This window comes from Miscanthus floridulus, chromosome 14, assembly GCF_019320115.1.
Source record: "Miscanthus floridulus cultivar M001 chromosome 14, ASM1932011v1, whole genome shotgun sequence".
Lineage (NCBI taxonomy): Eukaryota > Viridiplantae > Streptophyta > Magnoliopsida > Poales > Poaceae > Miscanthus > Miscanthus floridulus.
In genome coordinates, this window is record NC_089593.1 from 65,929,873 (window position 1) to 65,942,519 (window position 12,647).

Sequence of the window (12,647 nt, forward strand, 5' to 3'; positions counted from 1 at the left end):
TCGGGTTTAGGTTTAGCTCCCCTTCCCCTCTCCATAGAGCTAGCTGTCCGTCTCTCCAGCCTACGTTTGGCTCGTTTCTTTGTCTCGGCTATATTCCACGGTTGTTTACATTTTGGCAGTCGTTTACGGCCATCGATGATTATCTATCTCACGGTTTGGCCATGATTTATGATGATGGTTGTATTTTTAGAAGTTATTTGTGGTGGTAGATTACTTCTTTTGCAACGAGTCAGCGATGAATAGTTATATTAAAAAGAAAATAGATTATTGTATATACTGATATTATGGATCAAAACGGCCTCAATCGTGGGGTCAAAGCTGTTAAAATAGTTGTGAGCGCTAATGTCACATGTTTGTAGAACGTTAATATCATCATGTGTTGGCTCATATTATTGTGGAATATAGTGTCAATAAGAGAGCAGTTATCGAAACTAAAGATGCTATCCCGTGCAACGAGTTATTTAGTGACTATGGTTGCAAAGTAAGATGACCATCGCTGCTACGATAGGGCTTATTTAGATCTCGTAAAGTTATGGTACTGGGGTGAAAAAATTAAAAAAAAAATCCAAACATATAGATTGAGAGGATTCATATAAGCTAACTACCAAACTATGAGAATCCAGTTATCGACCTCCACTCTACTATTTAGAGATATTGGGTGTTAAACATCTTTCACCACTATTCTAGGGGGATCTTTTTTTATCTATAGCTAGATTCTACAAATACTACCTAGAATCTAGATTATCGTAATCTTTAAGTGGTCCAGAGTCAAACGGCTTAGTAGACAAGGCAAACGACATCATTCTCTTAGGCATTGCCAGAAAAAAACTATCTAGGCTACCAAAGGGAAAATGGCCAGAAGAACTCATAGTTGTGGTTTGGTCACACAATATCTCCGAGTCAAGAGCCACCAAGTTCACACCATTTAAGCTTTTGTTCGGTGAAGAAACAATCTTACAGAGGAAATCATTCATCACATCAGCTACCAAGAACTTAATTTCCAAACCCTCCTTAGAATGAATCCATCAGCAAGGACACAATCAAAGCTATCTAGTGTGAAGCGGTACAAAACCTTCAAAAAACCAGATTGAAACCCAAAGGTGGGGAACCAGAAGGTGGTACCAAGAGAAATCACTCCACATGAGTTTGCCATCCTTCGCAAAAGCAAATGCAAGAACAAAACAACCGGAGTGGTCAGTGCCAGACATAGTCTTCAAGTCAACAAGACTTAGATAATTCCACCTCTAATGCCTTGAAGGCAACACCATAGACCACACGAAACATTTACGACCTCCAAAAATACTGCTATAGCGATGCCCGTAGCAATGCTCGCATATTATAATTTTCCATTTAAGGCCAAGGTGAAACAATGTCACCCAAATTCTCTAGTGTACCACCGGAGTTCTCGCTGGATAATGTATGTATAGTAACAGTTTGGATTTGTGTCTATTAGAGGCCACCTGAATTCTCTAGCGTACTCCACTAGAGAAAACTAGTGTTTGTTTTTCAGCTAAGTGGAGTTCCAACCGCTAGTTTTGGGCGCTTGGCTTATATATACTCCCTCTTCTTGTGCATTGAAGCTCTTTTGGAAGCAAGGGCAGATAGCTACACATACTTGAGTCCACAAGAGTGATTTGGCCTATTGGAGTGATTAGGAAGTCTTATTTGAAGATTAAGGACTCCATTAATGTTTAGAGAGCAAAAATTGTGCATCTACTTTTCTCATTAAGCTTGGTTGGGTCAAGTGAGAGTCTGTGCACCTAGACTGCTTTGGTGGTGGTGTGGCTTGATGAACTCTCTATGACACTTGCGATATGCCTAAAAAGGTGTACATGATTGTGCAAACTTGTCCACGATGATAGTAGAAGGACAACGGTGGACACTAGTACGTAGAGGCGGCCCTGCTCAAACTAAGGAGGTCTGACGAGTAATAGCGCACACTAAACAAGATTGGCCTCAACCACTCCTTACCTCACCGCATAGCTCCTGAAAGGGTTATTGGTGTCAATTAAGCATAGGAGGCGATGGAGTGCTATGGTGACAGTGCTACTAGGGTTTCATGAAAAGAAACAATGCGACACGAGGCTATGGCCCTATATAGGTTGGGGGAGGGAAGGGGAGAGATCGTGGGGTGCACTGTTGTTACTATTGCATCCTTCAAGGAAAAACATAAGGCCCCGTTATGATGATGCCATCTAACGAGATCCTAACATATGGGTATGTTAAGCCTCGAGATCTATGGTTCCCGACTGAACAGACCCCAACCGATCCCTCTAGGATCGCCTAGGGGCTCGAGGCTATACCCATCGGGTACGCTCATGCGAACCCTCAAACTAAGGAACTTGACCGAGCCTAAGCACGCTAAGGCCTCTGCTCAGGGCTCGAGGGCTAGCCTGAGCCTTAGGCTCCCGATCGATAGGGAACCTGAGCCCGATCCCTGGCTCCTACCCGTCCTACGATGCCAACCAAGGCTTGGGCACAAGAAGACATGTCTTGAGCCATCAAGGCTCGAGGGCTCCTCGACGCAGCACTTTGGGTGCGGCCTTGCCGACCTCTCCCCCGACAAGGTCACGCACGGGGCATGACACAAGAAGACAAGCTCTCCTCGGCCTCTGGGGGCTTAGGGGCTTCTAGGCCCGCATGTCAGCCCCTCGAGCCGACCTCCCTCACCACCAAGAAGACTCCAGAAGCTACGCCTAGGGGAGGTCGGTCCAAGCCGACACAGAGGCTAGCCAGGCGATGCTCAAGGCTTCTTTGGCTCCACGACATCGCCGTGGTCCACAGAGCGCCGCTGTAAGACCTCCTAGACTCCGACGCATGTAGACCATAGGTCCAACCCCCCAAACCGCCATGTACCCTACCTATCTCGATATATAAGGGGTAAGGTTGGATCCTAGAGGGGGGAACAATCCCAGACAGATCATTCCATTCCTCATTGATCCGCTCCTGCTCAGCACCGAGAGTAGAGCAACCTAGAGAGGGGCACCGAGAGCTCCTCCACCGTACCTATCATCTCCCTCCTCTCTGACAAGGGGAAGGCTCCACCGGTGGCGAGGCAACCTCATGATTAGCACCAAGCTAACCCCCTACTAAATCTCTTTTCCTCCTGTACACCCTGCTGTAACCCCCCGATTGTGGGTGCTCTTGAGTATAAGGATCATCAGCTGTGGGACGTAGGGCACCGATCAACCTGAACCAGGATAAACCGTTGTCTCTCTCTCTATGTGATTCTCATGTTCTTGAGTCCACCCGAGTCACCGGAGATACGTACTCTGACACCGACTTGAACAATAATGTTTGTCGTGGTTTCGACCCTGCGACACCATTGAAAGGATCAAGATGCCCAAGAGGGGGGTGAATTGGGCTAATTCTAAATTTCTTTGTAATAATTAAGTCCTATGGTTAGCCCAATTAACCCCTTATGCCTAACAAGTGTATCTAATTGTTCTACAGCACAAAAGACTTGTAACCTAAGTTCTAATCCTACTCTAGCATGGCAATTCTAAGAATGTAAAGACATGAAATGAATTGCTCAAAGTAAATGCTCAAAGTAAATAGAGAGGAAGGAACACGATGATGTTTTGCTAAGGTATCGGAGAGTCGCCACTCCCCACTAGTCCTCGTTGGAGCACCCGCGCAAAGGTGTAGCTCCCCTTTGATCCGTGCAAGGATTAAGTGTTCTCTATAGGTTGATTCTTCGACACTCCGTCACGATGAATTACCCACAACCGCTCACAACTTGAGTTGGGTCACCCACAAGCTCCGTCGGGTGATCACCAAACTCCCAATCACCACCAAGCCATCTAGGTGATGGCGATCACCAAGAGTAACAAGCATGAACTCTCACTTGACCGCGACAAGCCTAATGAGAAGATGGATGTACACTTTGCTACTCTTGATCTTCACTAATGAGGGCTCTCTTTGGGATTCTCAAATCTCAATTATCTCACTAGGACCTTGCTCTTCTTGGCACTCTCTAAGGTGTTTCTCAGCTGTTGGAATGAGCAAAAGTACCCCCACACACGAGCGGAGGTGGTATTTATAACACCGGCTGAAAAATAAACCATTATGTGCCTCTGCGAGGTGACTAGATGCTCCGGTCAGTATACCCCGAACTCTAGTGTTTACAATGTGACCGGACGCGTCCGGTCATGATTTTCCCTCCCTGGAACCTTACTGGAGTCGACCGGACGCTGGCCCTCAGCATCAGGTACCATGACCTAGCAGCATCCGGTCACTTCCAGACGCTTTCACCTTGGTCAAATGAACCTACCGGACCCTAAGCCAGCGTTCGGTCACACCGGAGCCAGCGTCCGGTCAGTATTTGACCCTCCATTCACTTCCAACTCTCGAACATATGTGAATGAAGTTTGCTCCATTGGATCATAGGGCTATTTTGGAGCTACCTAGTGCTAGTTTTAATAAGTGTGCACCACACCTAACTCACTAGACTCACCTAGGTCAAGCTACCCATTCATACCCCCCTTAATAGTATGACCAAAGGAAAAACAAAGTCCTAAACTACTCTAAGTGTCTCTCTAACTCCAATCGACACTTAGAACTAGTCCATCATTAACCTTGTCGTCCATCCTTTGAAAACCGAAACGATTTCCATCGTAGGGGCATGACAACCATGATTGCCCAATCAATCTCCATTACCGTGACCTAACTTAATTGTTTCTGCAAAATACACATTAGTCATAGTAATCACGTATTGTCATTAATCACCGAAACCCAACAAGGGCCTAGATGCTTTTAATCTCCCCTTTTTGGTGATTGATGACAATACTATCTCGAGTATGTGAAAGAGATGAGGTTTTTAACATGCTTGGTTCATATAAGCTTTAGGCAATAAGAACAAAGGTGTTAGACAAGCTTATGTGATCCAAGCCAACAAGATGTACTCAAAAGATATGAAATAAGCATTGAGTACAAGTAATAAAGCTCATTTGCATCAGAGTAAAACGCGGAAGTAAAGGCAAATGAGCAAAACACAAGTGATATGACATATAAAGAATTCAAAGTAGAGAGCACACATGTCATATATCACGATCACGTAGATATCACTGTCACATAAATATAGTAAACATGTATGCATAATGTATCTCACACATAAAAACTCCAAATGTCAATATATAAGCTAATATAATAACTAAGCTCCCCCTAAGCCTAACATACTCAAACCATATCCCTCTTTGGCGTCAAACACCAAAACCTATGGGTCTGTCGGCGGGGCTACAGCGAACGAGTCGGGTGCTGAGGTACGAGGAGCAAGGTGGAACTAGGTGCCATCATCGTCTGATCTAGAGCTCTGAGCTATCTGACCCTCTATAGCTGGTACTGACACTAAAGCAGTCTGGGTCAGATCAAGAACTGGTGCTGCTGGAGGCTGAGATGGTATAACTGAAGTAGCCGGCTCAGATGATACCACTAAAGAGGGGAGCATCTCTGTCATCGCTGTGATAGGTGCAGCCATAGAAGGTCCTAGAACATGCAGGTATGGAGGAGTGGGCTGCCCTATCAACTCACTGAAGGAAGCACCAAGGCTCCTAGACACTGTGGTCTCTGGCTCTAGCAGCGATGACATCTCAGCTGGTGTGAAGCCCATACGAAACGGTGTGAACTACGGGGCTAGCACTAACATAGCAAACCACTGGGACACCTGCTCTATCGGTGAAGCATACTGTGCTAGTGGTTGTCCCTGACTCTGAAGCCCACTAGGCTGTAAGGCTGGAGTCATAGAAGTGGTGGCAGGCTGACCAAGATGGGGCATAGGTTGTGATGGTGGAGCCCCAATAGCTATCACTACATGCTGCATAAATCCAAGAAGCTACTGCTGCATGAGGAGCTACTACTGATGCATGGCCTGCTGCTGTTGATGTAGTGCCTGTGTCTGCTGCTGAATGACTACCTACTAGCGCTAGAACTCGTCCTACCGAGTATGGAACTGTGCAAGTGTAGCAGCTGTCTCCTGAGCCTATCTGGCCTAGTCCTACCTCATCCGCTCAAGTATAGCCAAAAGAGCAAGGTCAGTCTATGGGGAAGGTGGCGTTGAACTGGAGCTGCTGGCCTCAGCATCATGTCGTCGTGGAGGTATCTGTGGAATGGGCTGGTAATCATCATCAGAACTATCACTGAGCTCGCTAGTGACCAATCCCTCTTGCTGAGCAAGCTCCTCCTCCTCTATAGCTGCAATACCCCTGATGATATCATCCTGCTGGGCTACAGTCTCTGGCACCTCTAGACAATGATGCGGCTGACTTGGTGCCTGTGGTGTATTATGTCAGATCATCTAAGACAGGTTATAAGCAGGGAACTCTATCGTTGCACCACTGTACTCAGCAATCATCTTAGGCGACTTAACTGACATAGCTCTATGGATAAGAAATGTGACCTAGTGAGTATAGGGTAGCTGCCTGTGTCCTCTAAAACCCTCAGCTATAGTATCCTCCATCTCTGATAGAAGGAGATCCTAAATGTCGAAGACTGTCTACTACATCAGAGAGTTGAGAAGCCAAAGCTGAACCCGAGTCAATCCCTCTCTATATCCCATCCTCGGGAGTAAAGTCCTCCTCATAACAGCCTCAAGCATGTGAGCAGTGAGCGTGAGATCACTGGGGTTCCTCCTCGAACCCTCGCTAAAAGGCTCTGTAAAGCAGTGACGTACCAAGTCTGTAGGGGGTACCATGCCACCATGAGAACATCCGGGGGGTGTAGTCTGTCCATAGCACACCTCTTGGAGCCTGACTGGCTGCTCCTGAAGCCTGAGAATCTCCCTGGCCCTAGTGCTCGTCAACCGATAGTCTCTGCCACCGAATGCAAAGTGAATAAAGTTATGGTGTGGGTCAATAAAGAGAGAAGCATAAAACTGTTGAACCCAAGATGGAACATATAGTCTAGTCCATCCAATTAGATCTGTTAGCCCTAGCAGATATGCAAGGTAGGGGTGAATGTGCTCTCTAGCTGCTGCAACAATAGACTCTATGTTGCATACTCTCTGTGGTCTGAAGACTGCTCCACTGTTCAGATAGGCATTATAGAAGTCCTCCTGCAGGGGTGTATAGAATCCCTCTAAAGCTCTCTCATCCCTCCTGGGTGGAAACCATACCTCAGAGTCAACAAACCTCAACTACTGCACCTGCTTAGCCATGGTGGCCCTCAGGTCAAGATGGGTCACTTAAGGCAGACCCTGTGGTCGAGGCGGTGGACGAGAACCCCTATGCTGAGTGACTGGCCTCGGTGAAACTAGGACACAAGTACGACTAGAGCGGCATAACTATGGTTGTGGTGCTGGCTCTATCTCCTCGGCCTGCTGGACCTGCTCACCCTCCTAAGACTGCTGTGATGGCTGTGCCTCCTGAGTCTGCTCTACTGGCAGTGCCTACTGCTGTGACTCCCCCTAAGGCTGAATCTCATCAATAGTATGATGCCATCCTGCAACCATGATGGTTCCAGGTGGACCACCATGAAGGCGCTCAACACGCTCAATTCCCTCCATCGCTCCTGGTGGAAGCGGATCTGCAATAACACCTCCACTGCGTGCACCTCCTCTCTCGGCACGCTCTGCGGCCTCTACAACTGCTGCCGCTCTCACTGTCTCTACATCTGGATATTTGCGCTTCCAGGTTGCTAGCTTCTTCGTCGCTTTGCCTTTAGGATCTGTAGGCTAGTGAGGCAGGGGCCTCCGATCCTCGTCACCGGGACCACCTCCGATAAAGAAACAACTACCTCTATCGAAGATCAACTGCCGCTAACACTTTCGAGGCTTGGCCTCGATTCTTACTCGCGAGCTTGACCCCGAGTTAACTGACAACTGCCACACGATCTCAATGGCACCGACTCGCTGCACGATGGAATAGATAGGATATACAAATAAATACAATGTATCGAATAGATGCGAAACCCTAGGAAGCAAGCAATTTAGATACGAAATTGAAACGATGGGCTTTCTACCTGACGAACCGGTGACCCAAGGAGAAAAGAGACGACGCGTGAGGAACCACTGAATCGCGAGGCTACGGTTTGCAGTGGTGGATCGATGGCACTAGATGCAATTCAAGTCAGTGGTTGCAATGTGAATGCAGAGCTAGGTCAAGTGCGACGACGTTAGGGCAGGGTGTTATCGGCGCTGGACGTGGATGGCACTGCTGCTGTCGATCTCGGTAGCTCGGGCAGAGCACAACGCGGTGGCACGCGGAGCAACAGGGAGGTGCTTGGGTAGTGGCGCAAGGAGTGGCGCGGCTGTGCGGCGAGCAGGGCGCAGCGCGTGGCGGTGTGGTGCAGGGCGAGGCTGTGCTGGCATGGTGGCTAGGGCACGGCTAGTGCGGTGGCTCGGCGAGACTCTAGAGGCGGCGATGTCGGCGCTAGAGGCGAGCTCAGCGGATTGGGAATGATGGGTGAGCTGCTAATGAAGATTAGGTTAACTTGCGGTGGTGATCAGCATATAAGGTGGGCCCCCCGTCATAACAGAAAAGGAAACAAGAAAGAGACAGAATCGCGCATGTTTCCTATTGACCGGACGCTCCGGTGGTAGCGATCGGACGCTACCACCCAGCGTCCGGTCGATTCCAGAGAGGACCAATTCCTCTGGAATCATGATCGGATGTGTCTGGTGGACACCGACCGGACGTAGCCAGAGTCCGGTCACCTAGCCTTGACGTCTTCATGATCGATCGGACGCTGAAACTCCTCCTGACCGGACGCTGGAAAAACACTGTTTTAGCGTCCGGTCACTCCTTCGGCAGCAGGTTCACCTCCTGTGAACTGACCGAACACTAGACACCAGAGTGTGGTGTAGCATCCGATCACTTCTTCTTCAGCAAATCTTCAAAGTCCTTCGCGCTGCCTGTTCCCAATCAAGTCTCAACTCCAATAAGATCCAAATAAACACCAATTGGGACTGATGTGAGTGACCTTTCTCAAACCCTCAAGTTTTTCAAAATATTTTGCCTTAGGCTATAATTCTTTTTAAGAAAATAGACAAAAAGAGGGCAATTTGAAGACAAACGACAAACAACAATCATGTATATGCAATGCAATACTTGAAAGTAAATCTAGTTGCTTGTCAAGTTTGATCCAAGGTTAAGCTTCTTCACACGCTTTTCGGCGGTTATCTTAAACATGTTAGACAAGCCCTATATGCATTATAAAGCATTAAACATGTTGTATATTACAATGCAATGCAAGGGACAACACAAGCTCAATTTTTAGTGAAGTTACTAAAATCAACCACATTTAGTTCATTCCGCAATCTAAAAAAAGTTGCCTCATCTAGCAGTTTAGTGAAGATATCCGCCAATTGATCCTCGGTCCTTACACCTTCTAGTGATATATCATTTTTAGCCACATGATCTCTAAGAAAGTGATGATGGATATCTATGTACTTGGTGCGAGAGTGTTGAACCAGATTATTTGCAAGTTTTACCGCACTTTCATTGTCGCACAAAAGAGGTACTTTATCTAGAACTACACCATAGTCTAGCAACGTTTGTTTCATGTAAAGTATTTGTGCACAATAAGCACCCGCGACAATGTATTCCGCTTCGGCGGTGGACAAAGCCACACTATTTTGCTTCTTGGAGGACTAAGACACAAGTGATCTACCAAGCAAATGGCACCCTCCGGATGTGCTCTTTCTATCAACTTTGCAACCGGCATAATCCGAATCGGAATAGCCAACTAATTTAAATATAGCTCCTTTGAGATACCAAAGGCCAATGCTTGGTGCGTGCTTAAGATACCTAAGGATTCTTTTTATGGCAATTAAATGAGTTTCCTTAGAATTAGCTTAAAACCTAGCACACATACACACACTAAACATAATGTCGGGTCTAGATGCGGTCAAATATAACAAGCTACCAATCATAGAGCGATAGAGAGTTTGATCAACCGGGTTACCTCCCTCATCTAGGTCGAGATGTCCATTGGTTGGCATTGGAGTCTTGATTGGCTTACATTCACCCATCTTGAATCTCTTGAGAAGATCATTAGTATATTTCTCTTGAGAGATGAAAATCCCTTCTCTCATTTGCTTCACTTGAAAACCAAGAAAGAATGTAAGCTCTCCAATCATTGACATCTTGAACTCCTTCGACATCAATTCACTAAATTCTTTGCATGAATCTTCATTTGATGATCCAAAGATGATATCATCAACATACACTTGACAAATGAAGATATGCCCATCAAGCTTCTTGGTGAATAGTGTGATGTCGACCTTCCCAATGGTGAAGCCCTTCTCAATAAGGAAGTCCCGAAGGCGCTCATACCAAGCTCTTGGGACTTGCTTAAGCCCATATAGTGCCTTGAACAACCTATAAACATGATTAGGATATCTAGGGTCTTCAAACCCGGGAGGTTGATCAACATAGACTAGTTCATTTATAAAGCCATTTAAAAATGCACTTTTCACATCCATTTGATAAAGTTTTATTTCATGATGTGATGCATATGCAAGGAGGATACGGATGGCTTCTAATCTTGCAACTGGGGCAAAGGTCTCTCCAAAATCCAACCCTTCAACTTAAGAGAACCCATTTGCAACTAGTCTTGCCTTGTTCCTCACAACAACACTTTGATCATCTTGCATATTATGTCTAGCGATGAGCTCTTTGTGCACCCACTCAAGTTTATCATGTTTATCTTTGAGCTCTTTCTTAGAAGATTTGTGCTCCTTGAGTTTGAATGACATAGCATCATTTGCTTCTCTAAGCTCAACACTAGCCTTTTTGGCTATCTCACATTTAGCTAAAAGAGAATCATTCTTAATCTCAAGCTTTTTATTTTTAGCTCTAGTCTTTATAATGATCTTAGTGTATTTCTTTAGTAATTTATCAAGATCATCATAAGTGGGTGACTCATATTCATCATCGCTATCACTGTCACTATCATCATTATGAGCATGATCATCACCACTACTATCATCATCATGTGATACCTTGCGTTCACCCTTGGCCATAAGGCATAGGTGTGTAGAGGATGATGGCGGTGGAGGCGGTGAAGATGATAGGTCAATAGTAATGGCGGCCACCTTCTCATTGTCACTTTCATTATCGGATGATCCACTAGATGAATCAATGTCCGTGAGCCAATCACCGATGATGTAAGCCTTTCCACTCTTCTTCTTCTTGTGGAAGTCCTTCTTCTTGCCATCTCTCTTCTTGTATGGCTTGTTCTTATTCTTCTCATCTTCATCTTCATTGCTTGAGTCATCTCTCTTGCCCTTGTTCTTGTTCTTAAACTTGTCTTTCTTGGGCTTTGTGCATTTGTGAGCTAGATGACCAAGTTCTCCACAATTGTAGCAATCCATTTCGGAGATTGGCTTCCTTCTAGAGCTAGTGAAGAACTTCTTCTTCTTGCCATCAAACTTGATGCCACTCTTGTTTAGCTTCTTAAGCATCTTGGTGGTCTTCTTCACCATGAGAGCAAGACTTTCATCATCAACTTCATCTTCACTTAAGCTCTCATACTCAAGTCTTGCCTTGCCCTTCTCTTGGCTAGCTTTGAATGCTAAGTCCTTATCTTTCTTCTTGGTAGAGGATGAGCCATCTTGTGGCGTGATGTGCATGTACATCTTATGAGCATTGATCTTCCCCAAGATTTGTGTCGGTGTAGCGATAGAAAGATCACATTGATGTAGTACGGTCATAATATGCCCATATTTGTCAATGGAGAGGACACTTAAGATCTTTCTTACAACATCGGATGGTTGCATTTAAGTGAGTCCAAGCCCATTGACTTCCTCTACAAGAACATTCAAACGTGAATACATTTCATTAGCACTTTCCTTAGGAAGCATTTCAAAAGAGTTGAGCTTTTTCATGATAAGATAATAGCGTTCCTCACGCTCACTCTTAGTTCTCTCATGGAGCGCACAAACGTTTGACCATAGTGCATGGGCGTCTTTGTGGTTCCTCACCCGATTGAACACATCCTTGCAAAGGCCTCTAAAGATGGTGTTTCGAGCCTTTGCATTCCACTTCTCATAATTCACCTCATCGTCTTGTAGATTAGTAGCATCCCGAGGTTTTGGGAAGCCTTATGAGGCGGCTCTAAGTATACCAACATCTAGAGCCTCTAGATATGCCTCTATGCGAATTTTCCAATCAGGAAAGTCATCTCCCTCAAAGATAGGAGGAGGTCCATCCTTGTGAGACATCTTGCTCTAGGCGGTTAAGCCTAAAAACGTGAGCACGAGGCTCTGATACCAATTGAATGGATCAAGATGCCCAAGAGGGGGGGGGTGAATTGGGCTAATTCTAAATTTCTTTGCAATAATTAAATTCTATGGTTTGCCCAATTAACCCCTTATGCCTAACAAGTGTATCTAATTGTTCTACCGCACAAAAGACTTGCAACCTAAGTTCCAATCCTACTCTAGTATGGCAATTCTAAGAATGTAAAGACATGAAATGAACTGCTCAAAGTAAATACTCAAAGTAAATAGAGAGGAAGGAACACGGTGATGTTTTACCGATGTATCAGAGAATCGCCACTCCCCACTAGTCCTCGTTGGAGCACCCGCGCAAGGGTGTAGCTCCCTCTTGATCCACGCAAGGATCAAGTGCTCTCTACGGGTTGATTCTTCGACACTCCGTCGTGGTGAATCACCCACAACCGCTCACAACTTGAGTTGGGTCACCCACAAG